The sequence below is a fragment of the Ambystoma mexicanum genome, chromosome 3p, assembly GCF_040938575.1.
Source record: "Ambystoma mexicanum isolate Mex_15411 chromosome 3p, UKY_AmexF1_1, whole genome shotgun sequence".
Taxonomy (NCBI): Eukaryota; Metazoa; Chordata; class Amphibia; order Caudata; family Ambystomatidae; genus Ambystoma; species Ambystoma mexicanum.
The window spans coordinates 1,266,593,353-1,266,613,264 of record NC_090925.1 but is presented as its reverse complement, the minus strand read 5'-3'; the positions used below and the strand labels follow the sequence as shown (position 1 = coordinate 1,266,613,264).

The 19,912-nt window shown below is 47.8% G+C and overlaps 1 protein-coding gene across 1 annotated transcript in view; it reads right to left on the bottom strand.

Annotated features, from left to right (window-relative positions):
* CSDC2 (cold shock domain containing C2) overlaps positions 1–19,912 on the bottom strand; it is a 252,489-nt gene that overhangs the window by 177,394 nt on the left and 55,183 nt on the right. The window lies entirely within an intron of this gene.

The following is a 19,912-nucleotide window of genomic DNA, read 5'->3' as shown; positions in this document are numbered from 1 at the left end:
CATCTAAGGATGCACAGCCATGCCACCCCTGCTCTTAAGGCCCTTCGTTGGGTTCCAACAAAACACAAAGTGAGACATAAAACGCTCTGCATTGTCCCCCAAACAGTTTAAGACACTGGTCCCCAACATGTTTCCGCCACGATGAAGAAAACCACTCGCAGCACTGCACCCAGATCGCCCAGAGTAGGCCAGTGGCGCTGGAAAAAGGGCGCTGGGGGTGCTGCAACGTCCTCTCACCCCAGGATGCGAATCCGCAAGAGAGTGCATTACAATGATGCTTTAGCAGTGCAGTTTATGTCTGCGGTCTGCCTGCCGCCTCAATGGAAGCCCGGGGCACAAAAGGTTGCGCACAAAAGCACGGCGTGCTGTGCATGGGGCTTCCGCAGTCACGACATTCAGAGTGCACACGGAGCAGAGAGCAGGCAGCCGGAGGCCAGAGCCGGGAAGCGAGGGTGGCGGTGGGAGTGGGGCGGGGACGGGGGTCGGAGGGTGCTGCGCAGCGATGGACAGTCCGGGGGGAGACCCCAGGCCGCGACCGGTAGAGGGCCAGTTACAAAAGGCTGCACCTGCGGAATGCAGCCTTTTGTACTGGAATCCACAGGTGCGGCCTTTTGTACGGACATAGACCTTGATTTTATTGAATCATCTATGCTTCAAGGCTGTCAACTGTCGGGCAGAGTTAGGCAGTGTCCAGGTAGCACCTTCTTCTGAAGGGAGGTCCAGTCCAAAACACCTGGAGATCCTGTCCTAATTATTTTGTGCAAGTAGATCTAGTTTATTTTCTGATTGAAAAGGAGGGCATTGTGTTTCTTGTGCCTAGCAGTAGCTATAATACAGGTACTCTGCGCCCCACTCCGATACACTAATCACTGATAAAAAAAAAACATACATGTTTTAAAAAATGTCATGTGTGTGAAGAGCTGTTGTGTCTGCAATTTTAAAAGGCTGTGTATGCAAAAGTCTCAGAACAGTAGGCAAGAGTTAAATGGTCACGGTGTAATGCTTACTCTGGCGGCCCTGGAATAATGTGCCCAGGCCGCCTTAATATATAACGCCACAGAACCAGCGCGCTCTCTCCTCGGGGCTGCTGCAACTTGAATGGCACAGTGGCAACATTCCCCAGCAAAACACTTTACACGTATTTAGGCAACCCCATCATCTTCAGCATTCTTACTCAACATTTTGGGGGGCAGCACCCCCATTTGTCAAAAGTCCTGATATGTGTTGAAATGGACAGTGCCAGCATGGCAAAGCAGGACTGCCACGCGTGCCTTAACGCTTCTTGTAAAGAGCTGCTATATTATTAATAGCCCAGCACTGGAACCTGTGGAGGTCAGCCAAGACCCCAGAAACTGAATGATCATAATGCGTCGTTAACTCCCCTCTTACACACTTCGGCAGTTGTGAGGCACACTGTTGGGCCGCGTGTGGAGCTTTCGTTCCCTTTCATGGGGCTCTGAACGCCACAGAGATGCCATGGCTGTCATTATCATTTCCACGCCACGCCCATGCCTAACAAGCGACTGGCATTTCCCCCCCCCCCCTCCCCAAGCCTTCCAGCTTATCACAGACACTGCCCTATTCGAGCAATGGCTCGATGTCTACACAGGATCGTCCTCACAGACGCAGGCAGGGTCGGCGCCTAACCAGCCAGGACTCGGGCAGGGCGGCGGCGGCAGGCCGCGGCTTCAGGCCTGTCACGGAAGAGAGCTGGATGTTAACCGCCGACTTCAGGCTTTTTTGTTTAGCCTGTGGGTCCGAGGTGCACCCCCTGGACACACAGTCGAGCCTGGTTACTGCATCAATACATATTCACCCCGGATATCACAGTCCTGTAGAGGGGTACCTCTGTACAGCGCTTTGACGTATAGCGGTAAATAAATAAAAATGCTAATCAACGAATCAAATCACAGTCCCAACGTGCAGCCACAGTCCCAACCTTCAACTTATTCACACTTCTGAGTTGGGCTGCTTTGCTTGTTTATTTTTAGTTCAGCTTTGGGAACCAAAATAAGCTCATGAAGGTAATGCAAGCGGCATATTTCATAGCCATGCTCACTGCTAGGCAGCCAGGAAAACCCGATACAAACTCGCAACCCTGCAGAACTGACTTCCGGGGCAATGTGGACAGACCAAGTTAACAAAGCCAAGCCATTCCTATTCGCTGTTAACGTTTAACCTTAATCTGCCCGTTGGTTTCCTAACTCTGTATGAAAGGAAGCGCAGGGTGACGTAACCACGTTCATCACGAGTCTTTGTTTGTACCTTAACTTGTGACATAGCTCTCACATTTCTCTAATGATCACCAAACATGCTAAGTGGTTGTGAAAGCAATGTGTTTGCACAGCAGAGCAATGAATGACTAATGGTAAAACATTATTATATTTCGCAGGAAGGCACGAGCGAGCGGCACAGTAAATGTACCCTGTGCCCCCCCCCTCATATCCATTACTGCACCCTAAACATTTTCCAGTCCTCCTTTACCCGCCCACCTGATGAAATAACGTTGTGCTTCACTTGTTGTGTAGGCCGTCAGCATCGTTAAGGGGATGGCGTGCCGGTTGAAGGGATTCTGGACAGGACATGACGGTTGGGAAGATAGGGGTGGCGGTTGAGAAAGGAGGTATCTATGCGAATGAAGAGACACATGGTCCCCAAGCTTGCGGTCCACGTCTTTAGTGAATGTAGATGATGTTGGGTCATGACCATCAGCGGAGGTCCCGCTGAAGAGGGAACATATTAGACCCCAAAACTGTTTTCTGTTATGTGCGACCCTCCCATGTGTATTGCCCTTTTAAGATGGGCCATGACTTTGTCATTGCCCAAGCTAATAAAAAGGAGCCCTGCAGGCACGTGCAGCACAATGGCTTCAGACTCCAACTACGGAATTGCAGGCCCACACCGTGTGATCACGGTCCTGCAGGTCCCTGCTGATCCCGGCACCCCAGTCCAGCCTAGTGCCCTGGGTCCAGCCCAGGCACCCACCATCCAGGATGCTGCCGGCCTCTGCAGTGCTCCGGCAACATAGCTGTGTCCACAAAGCCTCACAGGGTCCTACCCTGCAACACCAGTAAGTCCAGGTGACCCCGGCACAGCAACATGGTGCTGGGCCCACCAGCACCTGTGAGGCCAGCCGTATTACCGCCACGAGCCCTACAATATATTCTGCCTTGGGTGACCTATCCAAGCTGTGTAGTCATATTCTGTACAGCTAGTGATTTCCAGGAGTGGTGGTAGGTTAATTCTGCTCTTGTGAAGCACAGGTAGGTTGTGACAGCACAGCAAAGCTAAATATTTAGCTTTGAAAAATGGATCAAAAAATCAGCCCTGGTTAGAGGTTCTCTGTGCATCACAGGAAATACGAACCGAGGTGACGGCTTCTGAATACAGCCCCATGAAAAGAAATACCGGTGGCCAGGGCTGAAGCATCAGCCGTGGCAGCTCCAGTCCAACAACTCACCTCCCAGGGGAACAGAGATGGCCGGAGAACAGAGATGGCCGGAGAATGTTTTAATTGAAAGGGCGTAAATGTTTCTAATGAATATGCGCAAACAATCAAGCATAGGGAGGGAGCTTGAACTAACCAAGGGCTGTTTGGGGGAGGTGAGGGCGGGAGACAGGGTAAAAGCTGGGTACAATGCCACACAGTTTTCAGTCGGTTTTGTAGGATAACACATACAAAAATCCAATAGATGCAAGTCCCCAACAGTGGACAGGAGAATTTTCTAAAAGCATTTGCATCATGCCTTTGCCCACAATATATGCCAGTATGAAAAAACATTTCCATGCTGGCTGCACCAATATATGCCAGTATTCCCATATAAGTACATACTCATGTTTGCTTTCTTCATTATGCCAGTAATGATACTATATGAAAATATGCCCATTGTGGTTCTGCCAATACACGCCAGTATCCCCACGTAAGAACATACTCCTGTTGGCCTTGCCAGTAAAAGAATCCATGCCACAGTATGCAAACATGTCCAGACTTGCTGTACCATTGTAGGAAAGTATGGCCACGTAAGAACACTCATCATGTTGACTTTACTCTTGATGCCCATTAAAAAATGTCATGCTACAGTAAGAAAATGTATCCAGACTGGCTGCACCAGTGTAGGCCGGTATAGCCGCATAACCCCTGTCTTTGCTTTACCCGTAATGCCCAGTACAAAATGTCATGGCACAGAAATAAAAACACCAATGTGGGCCAGTCTGCCACGTCAGTGCACATGGTTTTTTCCATAATACCAGAAAAACATGCCATGCCATTGTCAGGGAACACACCCATCATAGCTGCAACACCAATGTTGGCCAGTATGGAGTGAAGGCTAGTATGGCTATGTCAGAACATTTACGCCAGTAAAACTAAACATGCCAATGTAGGGCGGGGGAGGGCAGGTAAACCCATTGGTGAATTATGGATATGTTTTCTTACAGTGGCATGACTTTGTCAAATTAAACTGGCATAAATGTTCTGACAAAGCCTTGCCACTGTAAGAAATCCCATTCATACTGCAACAATTGGTCCCCCTGGCCATCCCCTGCCTTCTTTTTCCCTTGGAACTACAGCCTTCCTCTCCCTCCCCTTGGCCGCCACTCAGTGCTCCAGATAAGATTTGGAAGTGGGAGTATTTTACTCCCTTTTTTTTTAGTTTGGACTAAAATCATTTTTTATGAAGTAAAAATCGAAGTCAAATTCCCAGAGTATCTTTTATGAGCAAGTAAACATTTTTTAACTGGAAAACAGAAATTCTTTTGTAATCATTATTTCTTTGAACCTAGTTATTCATGCACATTAAAAGGTGACATGGTTTACTTCTGATCAGGCAGTTATAATAGTAGTTTCTTCCTCTGGCCAAACCAATTCATGGAGCTGCTTGTGTCCTATATGTCTGTTTCCTATTTTTTGTTGGGAGTATTTTTACTCCCTATTTTTTTTTTCTTGGGAGTATTATCTTTTAGGGAGTAAAATTGGCCTATACACCCCTTACCTGTTGGGCTGCCTCCACCCTAAACATAGAGGCAGTCGCACTACTTTCCACTGCCTTTTCCACTCCATTTCCCCCCATCATCTTCCCCCTGCACACATACAGGTAACACATTCACACCACACACAGAGAAACCCATGTATGAATACATGCATACATACATATTTGCCACACTTACCAGCTCTCGCACTCCATTTGCCAGCCACATGGCACAGCCGTTAGTCAGCGTGCATAAGAACGCACGTTAATACTTTTGGCGCAAAGTTGAGAGGCCAGCGGGGGTCACTTCCTACGCCCTGCCGGCCTAACAACATTGCGGTTTGCGCCACACAGAAATAAAGTCCTTTAGTGCAGGACGAGCGCTCAAGGGGCCTGGGGTCTGGCGTTGCTGAGGAATTCGCTGCTCCTGTCTACATCTTAAATTAGGAGGCAGATAAGAGAAGTGGCTCAGTCAGCAACCACGGGCTTGGTGGCGACCTTTCGACCCACAACAGCAGCTGCTGCTACTGCTACCTGAGACTCCTCTGGTTTCATGAAGGCCCTTGGGCGCGGAGATCGTCAACGCTGCCTGCAGTGAACGTGCAGGTAACACATTGGCCGGTAATCCAGGAAGCTTCCCACAGAAGGGCTTTCTGGTCACTCAGTCCTTTCTAACCCTGTGCCAACGTCACTTCCTCACTCGTGCTTCGGCCTAATACCCATCGGCAGTTGTGGCGTCCTGTGCCTCTGCGTGGGCTACGCCTGGAGTCCAGAAAGATGACCACGTCACATAAACTGCGCACTAGTTCAGTGGAGAGAGTAGTCGTGTCAAGCTGAACGACAGTGTCGCACAGGTAGCCCCAGAGTCTGACACGGGGACATCTCTTACTGATCGAGTCTTAGGCAGTGGCGATGGGGTTTGTGGGGAGCGGGGCAGGCCAGCAGGGCACATAGTTCCACTACGTCCTTTTGTACACTTCGACTACTGGTCATAGGACTAGATGGGAGTAGCAAACACAAAAGTGAGCACAGATGTTGGGAGAGTAAACAGTATTTTGCCTTCAGAAATAACGCTAAACAAGGCTGAAAAACGGTGGACCCACCCAGGTCGAGGGCAGATCGGCATCAAAAGGGACACGCTTTCCTCAAAACAGGCAGAGAACAGGTGTAAAAATAAGTTTTGCTTATTGAGTGCCAAAGCTGACATTCTGTACAGGAATGCGCAACAAAACCAAAAGGATCAGGAAAATGGTCACGTTCAGCGGAGATAGAAGGCAACCTCACTGCCAAACTGTCAAGACCTCCCAATGTGCGGCAACCCCAATCCGAGGAGCAGTTTCACACATCCCAGCTCCAGTAACAGCCGACAACGCAGCACAAGGCGCGGAAACTATGCCACATTAGATTCTGGAAATGCCAGCAATAGCCACAACCCCAACTGCTGTGTTCAAACGGCAGCGCGCAGCATCCCAATGTGGCTTGATCCTGGGAATGAAGTGGCTAACCATGAATAATCGGTATTTATACTGGTTTTAGCCATCTGTAGCGGTTACGTCGGAGTACTGTTTCCCACACTTTGTTGATATGAGCAGAACAGGATCACAGTTTGGTCCAGCTGTGCAGTGTATTGATGGAACTGAGCCACATAAAATGATGGCTCTAATGAACAAGATGTTATCCTGTATGATTTTATTAATGTGTATCGGTGCGAAACCGCACCAGGGTGCCGAGCAGACATCCCGGCATCTGGGCCCAGATGGAACCAAAATTAATGGTTAGCCAGAGGGATTATATAATTGAAATGAAGGAGCACAATTAAACAAAGGTTTTCAGGTTCTGCCAAAAAGAGAGCAGCAATACATTGGAAACTTGTTCTAGAGGCCAGATCTTATCAAAGAGAGTCGCCAAACTCCTCAGGACATGCAGCGAGAAGGGGGAATGGATAAAGGGTTTACAGCGCAGACCTGAAGGTTGCTACGGCTGCTTTTTCTGTATCAGATATTGCAGTGCCAGGCCATGGACACATGTGAATACTAAGCACAGTGTCTTAAAAATTATAAGCTAATAGACGGGAGAGCAGTGCAAGGAGCTTCTAATATCCGATAAGGAGGGGAATTTAGGAAGATGGAAAATGGGGTGCAGAGCCGCATTTTGGGCAAGTTGGAGCCAGTACAGAAAATATTTAGGAAGACCTATATACAAAGCGTTTGCATAGTCTAACCAGGGCTCCGACCACTTTGGCATGCTTCGAATGATAAAGGTAAGGGATGGTACGCCGGAACAGTCGGAGATTGAAAAAGACTGATTGGACTACCTCATTGATTTCTGTGGCCAACGTCATTTCAGGTTCTCAAATCGTTGCACAATTTTTGACCTTTTTGCAAAAGAGGTAGGGAGGCCAAACGGCACAGGTGGCAAAGGGTGATCTAAGGAATCGTTTCGTAAACATTTAGGTCCCATAAGAATGAGCTTGGATTTGGTAGGATTTAGTTGGCGATTGTTATTGGTCAATGAAAGTTTGACTTCTGCCAAAGAGAGCGGAAGCTGTCCAAAAGCATCCTGGGGCCACCTTTAGAAATAGTTTGGGAGCATCGGCGTACTAGTGGTGCTGAATAGGTTATATAAATGACTGGGGATGGAGTTAGGTATCCAACGGGGAGTGGGACGTTTTTGCATTAACTAATAGCCTATGTGATTTGGGTCTCAAAGATCTTGATCAAATATCATGCAACAGCTGTTGACCCGAGTCAATGGCTCCAGATCAGATCCCAAAGGAGCATTTGTGTGCAACGCTCACCATTTATCATGCCACCTATTTTGGATCCGCCACGAGGGGCAGCCAGTTCGTAATCTTATTTATTTTATTTTATCTATTCACTTATATACAGGAGGAACAATGCTCTTTTGATCACAAAAGAATGTAGAATAGATAAGAAATCAGATTTGATGGGAAGCAGCTTACAATGGAGTTTTTTAGGGACATTCTGACTAGGTTGTGGAGGGGAATAAATGGGACAATGACCAGGGACAGTTCATAAGTGGACCTATATAGATTAAGGACAACCAACATTGGGCATTTTAAGTGCAGGTAGCCAGCTGGGCTCAGGATGTGACCATGATGGATGAAGTGCTACATTGGAGGCATAGGAAGTGAGGGACAGAGGCAGGTTAAAGGCGAGGGAAACATGTTAGCTAACAGTTAGATGAGAGCTAAGTTAAGAGGTTAAATCTGAGGCAAGAGGGTAGGCATCTAGTTTGGTTTTGAACAAATCTGTGGGTACTGTTTCTCCAAAGAGAATTCCATGCAAGCTGAGCAGAGAAAGAGCAGAAGGGAGAGGAAGCACAGGGGTGGGTGTCAAGGAGGCAGAGCAGAGATTACAAGAAGGCTTGTAGAGTTGGATGGAGGAGGATAGATACAGTGGTGCCTTACCATGGATAGATGTGTGAATCAGGAGAAGAAATGTAAATCTGCCGCCGTTTTTCATTGTCAGCCATCCAGCCTGGTGACGGTACGAGGAAGTAGGTGTGAAGTGAGGGAGTTGAAAGAGAGTCCTGGTACCGAAGTTAATGATCTTGTCAAGAGGACAGAAAGCATAGTTGGGGAGACCAAAAAGGATGCTGGCACAGAAGTCCAGTTTAGCGAAGACAAGAGTGGTTAAGAGATGCTTGGCAGTGTTGAAAGGAAGGAGGTGCCGGATTTTCCTAATATTTAGGAGATTGAGCTGCTGTTCCAGTTTTGGAGATGAACGTAGAGAAGGTCTGAGAAGGGTCATAGATGACACCGAGGTTTCTAGCCGAAGAAGAGCAGGGGAGAGTGACAGGTTGGAACTGGATAGGCAGAGGAAGAGGTGAGAGAGAGTTTTTGGCAGAGCAACTCTGTTTTGGTAGAATGTAACATCAGAGAGTGCAAAGCCATTCAATATTTAATGACATAGTGTGAGTTGGAAACTGTGATAGAGAGAACAGAGGAGAGTTCCGGAAAAGAGAAGAGGACTTGGGTTGTCGTCCGCGAAGAGTTGGTACATGAACCCGAAGGAGGAGATTAGTGCCCCAAGAGCAGTGGTGTAAAGGGTAAAGAGGAGTGGACCCAAGACATAGCCTTGAGGAACACCAACAGTTAGAGGAGCGAGTTGAGAGGTTTAGTTGCTCCAGGAGACAGAGAATTGGTGAGATGCGAGGTCTTGATCGCGAATTCCAAGAAGAAAGACAGTATGAAGGACATCAGAGTGATCAACTGTGTCAAATGCAGTAGACAGGTCAAGGAGAATTAGGATAGAGGAGAGGTTGGCAGGCTTAGCAGAGGTGATGAAGTTGGACACATTCATGAGAGCAGTTTCTGTGGTATAACAGGAGCAGAAACCTGCTTGCAGGGGGTCACAAAGGTTGTGGATACATAAGAAATTGGTAGAATGGTTGAACACAACCCTTTCAAGCACCTTAGAGTAGTGCAGAAGGAAAGACACAGGGCGAGAGTTTGCCGGTAGGTGCTTTTTAGGAGAGCGATGACTGTGGCTGTTTTGAAAACAGAGGGAAAGCAAGAGGAGTCAAAGGACAGGTTGAAGAGTTCAGCAGGGGAGAGTATCTAATGGGGCAATAGGCTTGGCTATCTGAGGAGCAAGAGGGTCTGATGGGGCACAAGAGGGGTTAGCCTTCATCAGTAAAGATAACACTTCATCAGTATTAGTGTGACTAAAGTGAGACAGAAGCAGAGGACGATGGTAGAGTATGCAGAGTGTAAAATGTAGGAGGAGGGTGTGTGAGGAAGGTCAGTAGAAGTCTCTAATTTTGGAATTGTTTGTAGCAAGTATTCAGCTAGGTCATAAACTGTGAGAGTGGAGTTGATATTCATAGATTTAGGAGGAGGGAGTTTATGGTGCCCTGTAGCCGATGAGGATGGTTGGATTGAGAGTCAATGAGGGTTAGGTAGAACTCCCTTTTTCGCTCTATCAACAGTGGACTTGAGAGAGTTTGGGGCCGAGAGGTAGACTTCGTACGCCTCCATTTGAGCAGCAGTCGACGCATGTCTGTGCGGAAGCAGCGTATGTATGGGGGTGATCCATGGTTGAGGATGCTGAGACTTAGGGGTGAAAGTAAGCAGTTGTAATTGAGAGAAGGTGTCATATAGTAGGCTTCAGAACCTGAAGAAGGCAATGTTGGTGAAAGAGGCATAAGTGTGAAGGAGGAGAGTGAGAACTGTAGGCCAGAGAGAAAGGGGGGGATGGCAGAAGGTTTACATTTCCTTTTAATAATAGGTGAAGTAAAAATCAGAGGGTGGAAAGCAGATGGTGGTGGAAACAATCGAGTGATCGGATATGGATGGTGTGACATTATAATTAGTGGCCGAGAGAGAGGTGGAGATGAATACAAGATCCAAAGAGTTACCCTCTGTGTGGGTAGGTAGGTTATGGATAGAGTGGAGAGTGTGGGCACTAAGAAAAGACGGATGTTCAGATTTCTGAGAAGTGGTTGGAGAGGAAAGATTAAAGTCGCCTAAAAGTATGATGTGACGTTTAGTGGAAAGAGAATCAAGGAGTTGCCCATGTTCATCAAAGAATGCTCCAGTGGGGCCAGGAGGACAATAGCTGGAGAGGATGGTAACTGAGCGAGGCAGAGCAATAGGAGAGATGGTGAATTCAAAAGAGGTGGGAGAGGACGTGGCGTCAGAGATTTGTGAGGCATTGAGGCAGCAAGAGGGTAGGTGTCCGGCACCTCTGCCAGTCAGTCGAGGAGAGTGAATGAAGGATAGTTTGGAGTCATGTAGGGCAGCCAGAGTGGCAGTGTCAGGTGGAGAAATCGAAGTTTCAGTGGTATCAAGAAGGTCTAGGGGAGGAGAGCTGGAGTGAAAGTAGTGAATGAAGAAGGAAGTTGCGCTGCATAGAGACTGAGCATTCCAGAGTCCAATGTTCCGCTGATGAGGTGAGGAAGAGTAGAGAAGTCGAGTCTCAGAGGAGGAGAGGCGAGGTGGATAGGTGTTAGAGGAGGTATGGTTAGCTCGTCGACTTTGTTGGGCGGATGTGGAAGAGGCAGCTAGATGAGTTGCATGAAGTGGGTACCCAAGACTATGACGTTTGGTAAACCCTGCTATTCCTCTCATATACATAGTAGCAAGGGGTGGTGGGAAGGAGGTTAGTGGAAGTACTCAACATAATAACCTGCTAGTGGCAGAAGGGAAATCCTTAAGTCGAACTTGCTGCCATCTTTCCTACTGCATGAATGCCAGCCAGTCAAGATTCGCCCCAAAGGTAGATCCAGAATAATGTTTAGTCAGTGGCACTGAAGGGCACCAATAGATGTAGTGCCATGAGAATCTGTCCTTTACCTTTGTCTCTGCGAATGCATCATCAATCTGTCCGTGGTCTGGCTGGCTCTGGCCGCTTGGCAATAGGTCATGCGGCAGATGCCTCGAAGGGTGAGCATGGGACAAAGACCAGAAAGGCAAGAGAGAAAACTGCAGGAGAGAACCAAGCATCCAGCGCCCCCACAGCTGGCCACGAGTTACAGAGAGCACTCTAGTGTGTCTGAGGAGGGATGGCAATATGCTGAGCAGAGGGAGGCGATGGAAAGAGCGATGCCGCCCCGAAGAAAACCAAGGCTACTGAAACTCCTGCGCTAGAAAGACAGTTGCTCAAGATCAGACTGGGCAGCTGCATGCAAGTACTCTGGAAAGTGATATGAAAATAAATAAAAATTCTACAGTAGCAGCAGAGGGAGAGAAGGGAGTGTTCTGGCCTTGGAAGAGGCGACTGCAAACAACATAAACAGGTTGACCTCTGGTGATTTTACTTTGGGAGATTGCCTGTGTATCCACATCTTTCTGTTGAAAAGTAAACGCAAACAAATTCCCAATAAAGCCATCAGCACTACAAAATATGCACCCCACGTTGCAGAGAGGAACCTCCTACACAACAACCCCAGCTGCAATATTACTGTTCTAATTATTAGTCAGCTTTACTAACTCCCTTCTTAATCACCCTGTTCCGCCATTCTCTCCAAAATGCTGGAAAAGGGGGCATTGGAGCGAGTGAAAAGAAGCACAAAGCAAGACAGTAAATTACTGTATTCAACATAAAAGTGAGCAGATCATGGCGCGCCTCAGTCACGCAGCACTGCCTCCACCAACCGTTCATCTTTGTGTATTTAAGGCCCAGCTCTCGGTCTCCTGCCCTTTGGATTGGAAGTTGCCCCAGCATTCTCCCAATTCCAGTGAACCTCTTCACACTTCATTAAGCTAGGCCCTGAGCAACACATAACATAACAGGGATATTTGTAGAGCGCACTTTCAAATCCAGAGGGGCATCTTGGCGCTATTGACAGATAAAATGTTTATTGTTACCCAACTTAATGGTACTCATTTTATTGACCTCACAAGGATGAAGGGCTGCGTGGACCTGCAGGGATTCGAACGTGTGACCATGCAGTCAAACACAGGCCGCTGTAGTGGATGCATTAGTCCACCGAGCCACAGACCCAGAACCACCAATCCCCTCCATCAAAGAGTCCCCAATTTTGGATTCCATTACATCTCTGCATAGGATAACATTGCAGCTGCTCCACTCCCTCTTCCTCTGTGAGAATGGGCCCTCCCACCTGCTCTCCTCTACGTTTTGTAGTTGTTAGAGAGAATTCTCTGAAAAGGCTAATTTCCCAAACGTGGTGAGTACCCCAGCAGCTTTGCTGGATTTTTGGTGTTTATTTTTTTCTCCTGCTAAGAGTGAGACTCTTTTCCTCCCACTCTTAGACATGATTAAGGTGTTCCTTTGACTTTGTATGTGTTCTATGGGCTATGGGGTCCTTTCCCCCATATGGTTTCATGTGTTTTTGATATGTGGGTTACACAGCACCCTCCGTGCAGTAACCCAGGGGTGTCGTAGCGACCCCCAAACATAGACTCCATACCCTGGGACTGACTACTGTCTCCCAGGGCATGTAAAGTCACCATTGGCTTTACTAGTCTCAAATTGTGAACAGAACCCGTACAAACCATCATGTTGTGGACGTACTGGTCGGGGCAATTCGATTGCCCCGGGATCTGTTGTTCGAGGGGGCACTGTCCAGTCACCCCCGACCGAGTTTTGGCTGGTGGCAGTGGATACTACTTTTTATATTCGACCGCAAATATTTCCTATGGGATTTTCCCATTGTTCGAGGCTACCACTTATTAAAATAGCCCCGAACATACCACCAGTTTATTAAATTAATATAAATTCACCGGTTTGTATTTTTTGCCGAAACTTGGTTCCAAAATGGCGTTTGTGTTCGCTTCTGTGACTCCGACCCAAGTCGAGCCCTTTGTTCCACTTTTTGGCAGGCTTCTCCACAGAAGCCTCCAAAAGTGGTGCCACTCTGTCTGGGTACCACAGGTGGTGTGGGAGGGGGTTTAGGCACCCTGGACTGAGTTGCCTCGGCAACTCAAGTCGCACTCTTGTGTGATTGGCCCAAGTGGTGAGCCGCCCGGCTCACCACTTAGCATGTTTGAGTGACAGCTAGGCTGAATGAATGGGGGTTTTCTGCATAAAAGCAGGGCTTTGGGGACTTGAACTTGAGAAGTCGCCACAGGACCTAAAGAATCAGAGGAGGGAGAAGCCGAGCCGACCTGCAACGACGACACCACCGGTGGAGCCCTGCGGAACCGTCTCACTACTTTTCCCGACGACAGAGGAGATCTCCAGCCCGGAGAGTCTTCTTCCTTTGACTGGTGGGGATAACCAGTTTGCCCGTCTTTTCGCCTTCCTGGACCATCTCGTGGCCGCCTTGCCCGTGCCAAGCACCCCGGCAACCGGAATACCACGGTTTACCACTACAGCGAAGAAAAGGGTGGTACCTTGTAACCGGGAAACTCCACGGCTGGTTTCTTCCCTGACAGTGCAACGACCTTCAGCTTTCCTCCACGTCGAGACCTCCTCTTCCTCTGGATGAAACACCGACTTGCACCCGCTGCTAGGAACAACTGCCCCCGCTGGAGCGTTCTTCCCATTTTCAGGTACTGTGTCCCGCCTGGCTTCCCTTGCGACAGATCGTTCGGGGTGACAGTAAATCCTCGACTTTCTAACCTGGGTTAGCCTGGGGCCTGTTAACTAACTTTTCCTGACTTGATCTCAATCTTTTGTGAACTATTTACAAAGACTCTTTGGGCATAACCCCGCTGTGTGATCCTGGACACATTTTGCTTGCTCTCTCTAAGAGTGGGCCTGGCATTTGAACTTCCTTGCTCTCCAGTAGACCTTGCCTAACCTGCCTCACTGTGGTTCTGTGAAAAGTATTGAGATTTGTGTGCTTTCATAACTCTGCCTTTTTCCCTCCCTTTTTAAATAACTAGTGCCATTTTATGTTAAGCGCTCACCTCTGTCTGAAAATAAGCGGTGTTTCTCACTAAGACTTTCTAATGAGTAATTAGGGTTGTATATATATATAAGAGCGACTGTGTGTTGAATTTACTTACCTCTTTTTGTGCTAGTGTAATTTGCAAGTGTGTCTTTCAATAAATAATTATATACTTTTACACCAAAGCTCTGGTCAGTGTTTGCTTGTGCTACTACTGTAGCTCTGTACCTATTGTGTATACTCTATATACTGCCTAACTCTTCTTGAGAGAAGTCTGACTGCTTAGCCACAGCTACCAGGTAAATCTGGGTGGTACAGACTGCTACCAATTGGGTTTACTGCCAACCACCTGTAGTCTTAAATCTTTTGCAGTGGTCCCTAAGGGAACTGCACAGGTTTCTACCTAACAGTAGCCAAGAATCCATACGGGGTGGGGGATAAAAGGTCTGCCATGGCACTTTAATAGCTGCCACTATTTCCTATCAGTGGTCTGCAATCTTTGGCTCGCCAAATGTTTTTGGGCTACAAATCCCATAAGCCCTAGCCAGCAGAGTCAATGGAGAGGCACCATAGGAGCCTTATTTCAAAATTTCTGGGGTTCCACAGGTTGCAGAGCCCTGCCCCTAGCTGTTCCCATGCCGCAGCTGCTAGGCCTCCCGGGGGCATGCTGCTGATCTGGTTCCTTTGTGGCTGACCTTGGGCACTTCAGTTGTTCGCCCTGGTCTCCTCCTCGCCAGCGTGCCAAACGCGTCACTGTAACCAAGCAGGCTCCTTGCTGGCAGCTCCTGCTGACTTGCACCCATCAACTTGTAAGTAAATCAATATTCTGTGGGAGAGCGTTCGGGAACTCTTCTCCCCTCCACAGAGGCACTCCAAAGCAAGGCAGGCCAATCTCCATCAGTTCCCCCTTTCGGGTTCACTCCATTGTGGGAAGAGCAAATGAGGCACCAGAGTGGGAGAAGGCCTGAGCCTCAGGGGAGCGACTTTGCTTCAAAATGGTTCACTAAAGTCCTAGAGGCTAGGGGACAGGAGTTAATGTAATCATGGGCCAGAGGTCTCGGGAGGATAGCTCAGGGTGTCTTGGGAGGATAGCTCGGGGGCAAAGCGCTTGTCTTAGAAGCAAGATGACGTGGAGCAACACTGGTTCGATCTCTCCGGGTTTTAAGCGCATTATAAATAACCAATTACAATTACATTGACATTGCATGTCTTCACCCTTTCCAGAAACACATGGTGTTCAACTATACGTGTCTCAGCAACATGAAAACGTCTGTATTTCTGAGCTCAATCTTTAAACAACAAAACCTCTTAACAAGCTGCCTACATTTCTCTCTTCACGGGGCTTCCTAGAGGCGCGTTATGGGAAATATTTCAGGCGAGTCAACATTTGGATTACAGAGTTTAAAATAGCACATACACAATTACATATCACACGCAGTGGAGTAACTTTGCTGAAAACGTTGGGGGGATTTACATCTGAAGAAAAGGTGCCCCAGCCAAATGAATGGGGACAAAATGGTGTGCCATGAAAGTTGGGGGGGGACAAACACCCCCGTTTCCCCTAAAATTACGCCAGTGATCACAAGAGTTTAATAAAATAAACAACTGACAGTTTAGCTAGCACAAATGCAAATTTTAATGATTCTACTCTCCTTGCATGTGTCTTCCCTGCTTGAAGACAGGAACAGACGAGAAAGGTAGGCTACCTCATAATAACTGGTCACACAAGCAGTCAATTTGTCCTGTCAGTCAGGATGTATTCCACAAGAACTAAAACAGGCCATTGTAGTTCCTCTTTTTAAAACAACATCACTGGATGTCTCTCTTCTAGCTATGTTTGTCCTATTTCTTTGCTCCCTTTTTTAACAAAACTTCTTGAGTCATTGGTGGCACCACTCCTTTCTTCTTTTCTGGAGGTGCATTCTTTGCTGGACCCCTGTCAGGGTTCCGTCCCGGGAGAGGTACCGAGGGTGTCTTGGTATCTGTGGTGGATGATCCGATAAGACTGATTGACGCAGGAGGATAGGGGGCCCTGATATCGCTCGATCTGTCAACGGCCTTCGACACTGTTGACCACACTATACTCATGTTCCGCCTGGTCATGGCCGGCATCTCAGGCCCTGTCCTGGCATGGTTCCCCTCCTTTATGACTAACAGGCGACAATTTGTGTATTTGCCTCCTTTTCTCTCATCTTCCTAGTTACTGTCCTATGGGGACCCCCAGGGCTCTAATGTTATTTAACATCTATGTTCAGTCACTGGTTGCCCTCAACCACTCCCATGGCTTCAGGTGCTACTCCTAGGCTGACAACACTCAGATCCTGGTCCGTTTAGATCAAGACTGGGTCGGGGTGTCGTCTTTGCTGTGTGAGTGTCTAGGGGGCTTAAGGGGCTGGATGAGGGACAACTGGCTCAAACTCAATGAGGACAAGTCTGAGGTGTTGGTGGTGGGTATATATTCTAGTTTGGGTGCTTGCTCTCCTTCATTCTGCCTGATTCACTGGGTGTTTTTCCTACTGCAGTGACGGTTGTGAAAATTCTCGGTGTCTATCTCTCTTCTTATCTTTCTATGGGCCATCAGGTGAGTGCAGTATACAAGACAGGACACTTCCTTTTGAAGGTCCTTCGTAAGGTTTGGACTTTTCTGCCTGTGCACCTGCATCCTGCGGTAGTTGCCTCACTTGTCACCAGCCGCTTAGATTATTGCAATGCTCTGTATCCAGCACGTCCACTGGTGTGGTCCATCGTCTTCAGCTGGTACAGAATCTTGCAGCTAGGGTGGCTACGGCCAGCCCCGATGGCTCCCACATCAGTCCAGTCTTAAGATCTCTTCACTGGCTGCCGGTGAAAAAAAGAATAATCTTCAAATCTCTTTGTTTAGTTCACCGGGCCTACCATCAGGTGGGCGCTGTCTTTTTGCAGGAGAAATTTGCTCCTTGCACACCAGCGAGAGAACTTCACTCCAGTAATGGGGGTATACTCATGGTCCCTAGATTTTGCCTCCAAAAAGGTGGGTGGGGTGAGCTTTCTCTGTGGCTGCAAGAAGTCTTTGGAATGATCTCCCGACTCGTCTGAGACATACTGTGAATCATTTGCAGTTTTGTCGTCATCTTAAAACCCTGCTATTCTGAAAATACTGCCTGGCTTAGCCTCTCTGGTGTGTTTCCTCACGCCAAGATGCCTTTAGGTGAACGTGCACGCTACAAATACACATAACTTAACAATAACAATTTTTAAAATATGGAGAGATCAACTTTACTCATTAATGTGCAATGAAGATTTTTGATTTTACATTGACATTGGAGAAAATGATAAGCAAGGAAACTGAAGCACAAGGAGATTTGAACGTGACCAAGAGCAACCCATTTTGGTCAGAGAAGACCATGTTGGGATTCAGATATTCTGATTACAAGGTCAAAGAGTGTTACTTCCACACCCCTCCTTTTCCTACCATTAATGATATTTTTGGTTTAAATTAGCACTTCATGCAGGCATTCAGTTCATTTCTAAGAATGCCCTCGTTTGACAGATGAGAAACCCGAAGAAGTTTGATTTGCCAAAAATCACACAATTTCAGAGAAGTGGGAGTGCTGACATTAGAACCAGTGCGTTTCTCACAAAAATCATAGGGGTTGTAAAGATCAAACAATCCTTCGCTCCGATGATGGGCGAGTGTATCTTTAACAATATTTAGTCGTAAAGCTGAGACTGTGGCATGTTTACGAATTGGGATAATGATAGAAGTAAATGCTCAACTATCGAAGCTGGAGGAATACGAGTATCTAGTAAACATATTTGACTTGGATTTCTCCATTATTTTACAAAATAATAACAACATATTACTATGACACTGTAGTAATATAAAAGGCATACTGCGCCTCATTACAAGCACAGTACTGTGGCGGTAATTCAGTTAACCCCATATTACCGCAGCATTACTGCACCACCGTACTACAAGATTGGGGGTAAACTGGAGGTAAGTCCTCCACTTTACTGCAAACAATCGGCAAAATCGGCAGAATTACCCTTCCTCCAAGATCCCCCTGGACTCCTGGGGGCTGCAAAAATGGGGGATTAACCCCACCCTACCACCACTTGTAATCCTGCGGTAAATCCCCAGGACCAAGTGGCTGTAAGGGTAACTGAGTTTGGAGGTAATTTGGCATATGTACAGCCGAATTACTACCAAACCCGTAATGTGGGCCACTGACTTAACATACGAGTAACGGGACTGGTTTAATCCCACGTTGGCAAAGCAGCTCAGTGGGTGCAAGCAGCAATGAAGCACTACAGAGTTCGCCCGAGCACCGTACCAGGAGTTATGGGCCCTAAAGACATAGTTAAAGCCCTGAGCTCAGCGAGGGCGATTAACGAGGTCTTCAGGGATCATAATTCCCGGTACGGCCCGAGAGTGTCGTATATAAAGCTATGATGTCCCTTTCTTTAATAAAAAAAACAAATCCCCCAAAAATCTGCATGGAGTGGTTGCTGGAAACTGGTTAGTTCCCAGCAACAACGTCCACATGTTATGAGGGAGGGGTAAAGCGTAATAAGCAGCCAGGCCGCATATGCCAGGTGCAGGCAGCATGGGGGGCGAGGGAGTGTGGCGGATGGCCGATCCTACTCACTCCTCCCACCCAAACAAGGTAAGGAGTGGGCAAAGGTGGGGTGATTTTACACATACCCGGGTTGTGTCGGAGAGGTGCTGCTCGGGCAGGAGGGGGAGCAGCGGTGGGACGATAGGGCCCTTCACCCTAGGAATGTAGGAAATGGGGGAGGGGGCCCGTGACATTTCGTGCCCAGACCACGTCTGTAAAATGCATCCCGGGTAAAATCAAGAGCGGCACTAACAGCCTGGTTGTCAGCACGGCGCTCATGTAAATCCCTTTGCTGAGAGCCACGGCCGCCTGGCCACGCTGACTGCCATGCTGCCAATGCAGGGAGCCCAGGGGAATTGCAAGGCCTTCCCTCATTGGCTAATCTCCGGGCTACATGGATGTTCAGAGCCACACCGGTTCATATAGCCTGGAAATTGGCCAATGGACGAGTGCCACGTCACTCACCAGGGACATGATAGGTATTATTACACAGCCTGATAGTCCTCGTTTTATGGAGCTCAAAAAGGTGCAAAGCTAAATCCACAATGGCAGTCTTCAAACATGTGACCAGCAAGTCACTCGGTCTACTGCGGGTGCTAACCCTCCTTAGCTATTTTACTGGCCAATTTAGGGACACCAGCAACTACCTGCCATTTTTTAATGAATGAATGAAAATTCTGGAAAATGCATCTGAAAATGTAGACAAGAGAAAGAGGGAATTACCTTGCCTAATTGTATGCAGTTCTGTGACTAATCCAGGGAATGCGTCACTTCTCCCCCATTTTTGAAAAGAGAGAGGTAAGCCTGGTACGCAAAACACTCCCTGTTTGGGTGGGACAAGCAGGATCACAAAAGGGCTGACCCCCGCCCTTAGGGGACAAGGACTCCCCAATGCACCAGTTTACAACATCTTCCTTGACTCCAAGGACAAATGCGATTCCCACATATATGAGAGCTGAAGGGCATGTCAACGTAAGCCCTTAAATGTACTTGGTTGTGCTACTGACCCCTCCTGGAGACCTGAAC